Source organism: Sorex fumeus, unplaced genomic scaffold (genome assembly GCF_029834395.1).
Source record: "Sorex fumeus unplaced genomic scaffold, SorFum_2.1 ptg000005l, whole genome shotgun sequence".
NCBI lineage: Eukaryota > Metazoa > Chordata > Mammalia > Eulipotyphla > Soricidae > Sorex > Sorex fumeus.
The window spans coordinates 543555-550238 of record NW_026606062.1 but is presented as its reverse complement, the minus strand read 5'-3'; the positions used below and the strand labels follow the sequence as shown (position 1 = coordinate 550238).

At 47.0% G+C, this 6684-nt stretch overlaps 1 pseudogene; it reads left to right on the top strand.

The window, feature by feature from the left end:
• Positions 1–235: 235 nt before the first annotated feature.
• LOC130030130 (deoxyuridine 5'-triphosphate nucleotidohydrolase-like) lies at positions 236–872 on the top strand (annotated as a pseudogene).
• The last annotated feature ends 5812 nt before the right edge of the window (positions 873–6684 follow it).

Genomic DNA, 6684 nt, shown 5'->3' with positions numbered 1-6684 from the left:
ATCCTTCATGTGGAAGCGATTATACTAGTCAGTACCTGGGAGCTCAGAAGGCTCTCTGGGACCCGTGACATCATCCTGTCCTCTAGGGAGTCAGTCTAGTTATCACATGCTACTTTGTTTGGGGACCACACTCAGTTGTGGCCACACCCAGTGCTCAGGGCTCACTATTGAAGGTGTTTGGGGACTACATGTGGTGTCAGAGTTGGAACCCAGCAAGCTCCTTAAGCCGTGTCCTATGTCTTCAGAGATAGTTTTGCTACTTTTCATCTTCAATGGGCAGCAGAACCAAACGGGAGCAATAATCTCAGGTCCTCACTGGACAGCCAGCAGAGTGGGAAGGAGTCTGGTGGGTCAGTGGCTGATAGCCAGTGCCACTCTCCTTCTCTGCCCTTTACCGAACGGCTGCTCCGAAGTGACCCATGTCATCTCCCCCAGCAAGCGGGCGCGGCGTGCGGTGGAGGAGCACTTTGTGTGGCTCTCGGAGCACATGACTGCCCCGAACAGGGGGCCCAAGAGCGCCGCGGGCTATGACCTGTACAGTGCCTATGATTATAGGGTACCACAATGGGAAAAAGCCCTGGCGTTATGGAAGAGTAACTCCTTGTTCTGGCTTGGCTGCAAAACACTTCATAGATGTTGGAGCTGGTGTAATAGGTGAAGACTACAGAGGAAATGTTGGTGTAGTATTATTTAATTTTGGCAAAGAAGCATTTGAAGTCAAAAAAGGGTGATCGAATTGCACAGCTCATTTGTGAACGCATTTTTTCTTTTTTTATCCAGAAATAGAAGAAATTCAAGTTTTGTAGGACACAGAAAGAGGCTCGGGAGGTTTTGGTTCCACTGGAAAGAACGAAAAATTGCTTCAAGAATAGAAAGTGAGAGGATGTTCTTTTTTGTTAAAAATAATAAAGTTTTTTTTTTTATTTAAACTGAAAAAAAAAGGAGTCTGGTGGATCTGTGGCCCATCGCCAGCGCCACTCTCCTTCTCTGCCCTTTACTCAAGGGCTGAGTTGGTTCAGCCAAGAACTCAAGCGCGTGAGCACGCGGAAACGCAATCATAGCAAAGACCAGGACAATCAACAGGAGGAAAAACACTTGCTTTGTGTGCACCTGCGAAAGCTGGGGGAGTCAGCTCAGTGCAGCTCGTGGGCCCGGCCACGGGGCTGTATTGTCCCGGAGAAGTGGGGAAACAGATGGCCTTCTGCTAGGAGCCTGATAGCATTGTCTGGGGTAGGTGGGGGGGTATCCTCTGGGGAAGCGGTAGAGAGGCTTGAGCGGCTGGGAGAAGGGGCGAGCTGCGGCGACTTCCTCCTCTGGCCTGTCGCCTGCCGCGTCTCAGGAGGAGCAAGGAGGGAGTAAGGATGCAGAAGGGCAGAAACGCACAGGTCTCTGCTGCTGCTGCTCTTGCTCACACCATAGCTCCCCTAGAAGGAGTTGTTATGACCCAGCGACGTAGGTCTCTCTCTCTGTCTCTGTTTCTCTCTGTCTCTCTCTCAGTCTCTGTCTCTGTTTCTCTCTGTCTCTCTCTCAGTCTCTGTCTCTGTTTCTCTCTGTCTCTCGCTCATTCTCTGTCTCCATTTCTCTCTGTCTCTCTCTCACTCTCTGTCTCTCTCTCACTCTGTCTCTGTTTCTCTCTGTCTCTCGCTCATTCTCTGTCTCCATTTCTCTCTGTCTCTCTCTCTCACTCTCTGTCTCTCTCTTACTCTCTGTCTCTGTCTCTCTGTGTGTCTCTCTCTCACTCTGTCTCTCTCTGTGTCTCTCTCACTCTCTGTCTCTGTCTCTCTCTTACTCTTGTCTCTGTCTCTCTCTCTGTCTTTCTGTCTCTCTCTCTCCCTCTGGCTCTCACTCTCTACTCTGTCTCTATCTCTCTCCCTCTCTTCTTTGTCTCTCTCTGTGTCTCTCTCACTCTACTCTGTCTCTGTATCTTTCTGTCTCTCTGTATCTCTCACTCTGTCTCTGTCTCTCTCTCACTCTCTGTCTCTGTATCTCTCTGTCTCTCTCTGTATCTCTTACTCTCTGTCTCTGTCTCTCTCACTCTCTGCCTCTGTCTCTATCTCTCTGTCTCTCTGTCTCTCTGTCTCTCTCTGTGTGAGTGTGTGCGTGCGTGTGTGCGTGCGTGTGTGTACGTGTGTGTAAAGCAGGGAGGGTGAAAGTCAAATTGCCGAGCTAGCAAGAGGTAGAAATACCTAGGCTAGGAACACACACACACACACACACACACACACACACACACACCAGAGGACCTAGGCCTGAACAGTGTAGGAAAGGCTACACTTTCCTTCTTTTCCATTTTTATTTTTTCATGTGTTGCTGCCGTGTGTCCTGAATTTGAACAGCTCTGACCTGAATAGAGACAATGGCAGAGCTCGCTGCTTCTCCCAGGAGCAGTGGGGAAGCAAGCTTTCAAAACCAGAAATCCAGGTTCTGCTACTCGCCAGCAATGTGACATTGGAAAGTCCCCTCGCTTCCCTGGAACTCATACCATGTAATAAAAGCCAAGACTCTGTCTTTCCCGTAGGCCCCTTTCCCACTGGTCCTTTCACTGAGGGGGGTGTAGGCTGCTGTTGGGGTTATAAAAATAAGTAGCAGAGAATCCTTGGTTAGCATCTTTTCTTCAGTTCTCACAGTCGGGTTCTCGAATGAAGCGTACCTGCTCATTCCAGACCAGTGTGAAGATTGTTTTTGAGAACAAGAGAAAGAAGTTTGATTGGTGCTGGGGTCACTTGGTGCCCCTTTGGAGTTTGCTTAGTTGAGGAGTTAGAATGAGTCATAGGTGCAACTCAGAAATGTGGAATAGGAATGCCTGCCCAGCCAAGGCCTTCTCCTGAAATCTCATGAGCTTAATCCCAGATTCCTAGTTTCTCTAACACATCCACAACTGGATGTGCTGTTGCAAAAATTCTGGCGGCAGCAAAAGACTTCTGAACACACACACACACACACACACACACACACACACACACACACACACTGCTCTCATGAGCATTGATGCCATAGTGATTTCCCTGCCACATATGTGTGAGAAGAGCAACAAAGGGGTATGGGGTGTGATCCAGTAGATTTATCTTAAGTGATGACCAGCTGGAGGTGTCCTATGGGCAATGATGGTGGTTGTGAACACTTTGGTGAGGGGGACAGTAACTAGGACATCAATACCCCGTCACACTCTTGTAGTCTCTTACTAAACACAACTGGAGATATTAAACCAACCAATATGTTGATTGCTCAAGCAGGCCCAGTAACGTCTCCATTGTGAGACTTGTTGTTACTGTGTTTGGCATATCGAATACGTCACGGGAAGCTTGCCAGGCTTTGCTGTGCTGGTGAGATACTCTCAGTAGCTTGCTGGGCTCTACGAGTGGGGCAGAGGAATCGAACCTGGGTCAGCCAGGTCGGCCGCATGCAAGGCAAATGCCCTACCACTGTGCTATCACTCCAGTCAATATATTGATATTATAAGTTTATGAGAGAAAGAAATGCTGTGATTTTCTTGTGGTGGCTTTGGGAACTCGTGATGTCAAAGCATCCCACCGAATCTATGAGTTGCAGCAGGGCTGATTCTGGGTGTCACTGGGTTTGAGGAAACCCTCCTCAACACACTTCTCTGGCTCCTTAATTTTTCCATAAGGAACTCACTGGTTGGCTGTTCACCAGAAGCTGGTGATTGATAGAAACTCAGGTATTGTTGCCAAGTTTAAGAGAAATAGCACTGTAGCACTGTCCTCCTGTTGTTCATCAATTTGCTCGAGCGGGCACCAGTAACATCTCCATTGTGAGACTTGTTGTTACTGTTTTTTGGCATATTGAATATGCCACAGGGAACTTGCCAGGCTCTGCTGTGTGGGCAGGATACTCTCAGTAGCTTGCCAGCTCTCCAAGAGGGACAGAAGAATCGAAACTTGGTCGGCCGTGTGCAAGGCAAATGCCTTACCTGCTGTGCTATCACTCCAGCCCTTAAGAGAAATAAGGTAAAGAATTGGTTGTCATCTGGGGAACATAAAATAACAAAATAGGAGATTAATACCCAAGAATAGCCGAGACCAGTACCAGTAGGATTACTCCATGGCTTAGAGGCCAGCCGGGCATGCTAGAGGAAAGGGCAGCTCAGATAGAGAAGGGAGCACCAAATAAAGGGTGTTTGGAGGATCCTCCCAGGATGGGAGATGCATGTTGAAAGTAGACTATGGACCAAACATGATTGCCACTCAATGCCTCTTTTGCAGATCACAACATCCAAAAGAAGAGAGAGAACAAAAGGGAGTGCCCTGCCACAGAGACAGGGTGGGATGGGGGGGATGAGGGGGATGGGGGTGGGAGGGATACTGGGATCCGTGGTGGTGGGAAATGGGCACTGGTGGAGGGTTGGGTATTTGATCATTGTCTAATCAAACCTCAAGCACAAAAATTTGTAAGTCTACAACTGTACCTCATGGTGTTTCACTAATAAAAAAAAAATAGAACTGGTTGTTAGTAACCCTGGTCTCAGGAGTCAAAGCTCATGATTCTAGTGCTTTTATTTTGGATGGGGATGGGGTGATCTCAGGAGTGATTGGCATGGACTCAGTGGTCCTTCTTGGGGCTGAGCTACAAACACTTTAAGCCCTGTACTCTCTGTGGTCCCCTCTCCTTTGGATTTTTAATCTGTGCCTTTTGTGCAAGCATTGTGAAGAAATAGAGTGCCAGGGAGTAGGGCTGAAAACTCAGCATTGAGCTGCATGAAAGAGGTTGAGGAGCAACAGAAGCGAAGTGGAAGCGATTTCTAGGACTCTTGGTGCTTCGGGTGGTTCCCGGAGGCAGCATTGCAGCAACGCTGCAACGGCAGTAAGAAGAGAGATGGTGAGCTCTGGACTCCCATTTCTTGGCATTTTGGTTGCCAGGAGAGCAAAATCCTTTCAACACTGGAAGAAATGACAAGCTCAGGAGGAAAAAACAGTTTGCTTTTACTCCAGATGGGAGATGAGAACATAAAGAAACAAAGCCTACTCTCTCTCTCTCTCTCTCTCTCTCTCTCTCTCTCTCTCTCTCTCTCCCTGAGTTTTTTGGCTTTTTTTGGTTTGTTTGTTTTTTTGGAGCTGTCCCTGGTGGTTCTCAAGGATCACTCCTGGTTCTGCACTCAAGGAATCACTCCTGGCAGTGCTCAAGGGACTGTGTGGAATGCCAGAGATGGAACCCAGGTTGGCTGCTTACACTTCACTCAGACCCCACAGAGATTTTTTTGTTTTATTTTTTAATAGTATTTGTGTTTTTATTTCTTTATCCACATTAAAAAATTTAAAGCACTGTGATTTACAAAGTGATTCATAGTTGAGTTTTGGACTCCATATTGCAGCATTGGTCCCACCATCAGTGTCAGCTTCCTTCCACCAATATTCCCAGGTTTCCTCCCATTCCCCCCTCCATCTCCTGATTCCAGTATGCCCTCTTGACAGGCACCTTTCTAAGTTCTGTTGTTAAAGTTTGGGTCTCTTGATTTCAGTGTGGGCTGGAGCGATAGCACAGTGGTAGGGCGTTTGCCTTGTACGCGGCCCATGCGGCTGACCCGAGTTCGATTCCTCCACCCTTTCCAGAGAGCCCAGCAAGCTACCGAGAGTATCTCGCCCACACGGGAAAGCCTGGCAAGCTACCTGTGACGTATTTGATATGCCAAACACAGTAACAACAAGTCTCACGATGGAGACGTCACTGGGCCTGCTCGAGAAAATCGATGAACAACGGGAGGACAGTGACAGTGATTTCAGTGTTGTTGATGCCGTGGTTTGGATATTTGGCTCTATCATGCCTTCATACCATCTTTGTACCTGGCTCCCCTGACCTGGTCCATTGCTTCTCATCTGTCTCTTCTCCTCCTCTCCTCCACCCTTTTTTTCCTCCCCCTCCCTATACTCTGGGGTCAAGTTTAATCAGGGCATCCCCTATTTCAACCACTGAATTCCCTCATCCAGTTCTTCTAAATACCACATAGAAGTGATATCCGGTGTTTATCCTTCTTCTGGCTTACTTCATTTAACATGATGGCTTTTGGTTCCATCTATGATTTTGCAAATTGCGTGATTTCATCATTCCTTATAGCTGTTTAGTATTTCATTGTGTATATATACACCACATCTTCATGATCCACTGATCTGTCATTGGGCATCTAGTTTGATTTAAATCTTAGCTGCTGTACTGAGCGCTGCAATGAATAATAGTGTGTATATATTCTTTTTGAATGAATGTTTTTCTGTTCTGGGGATAGATAAGCAAAAAGTGGAATTGCTGGGTCACGTGGAAGCTCAATTCTGAGTTTATTGAGTACCCTTCATACTGTTTTCCATAGGGCTGGACCAGACAACATTCCCACAAGCAGTGGATGAAGGATTCACCACATACCCGTTAATAGTTCCCAGTATTTTTGTATGTGCCATTCTCATTGGTGTAAGATGCTATCTCATTGTTGTCTTGACTTGTGTTTCCCTGATAATAAGTGATAATGAGCATTTTTTGCATGTGCCTATTGGCCATCTGTTGGTCTTCCTCAGAAACGTGTCTGTTCATTTCTTCTCCCCATTTTTGATGGGGCTTTTAGATATTTTCTGTTGGTTGGTCTCTGTGAGTAACTTATATATCCTGAATATCAATCTTTTATCTGATGTGTTGAGTGTGACTATTTTTCCTGTCAGCTGTTATTTTAGCCCATGTTTCTTT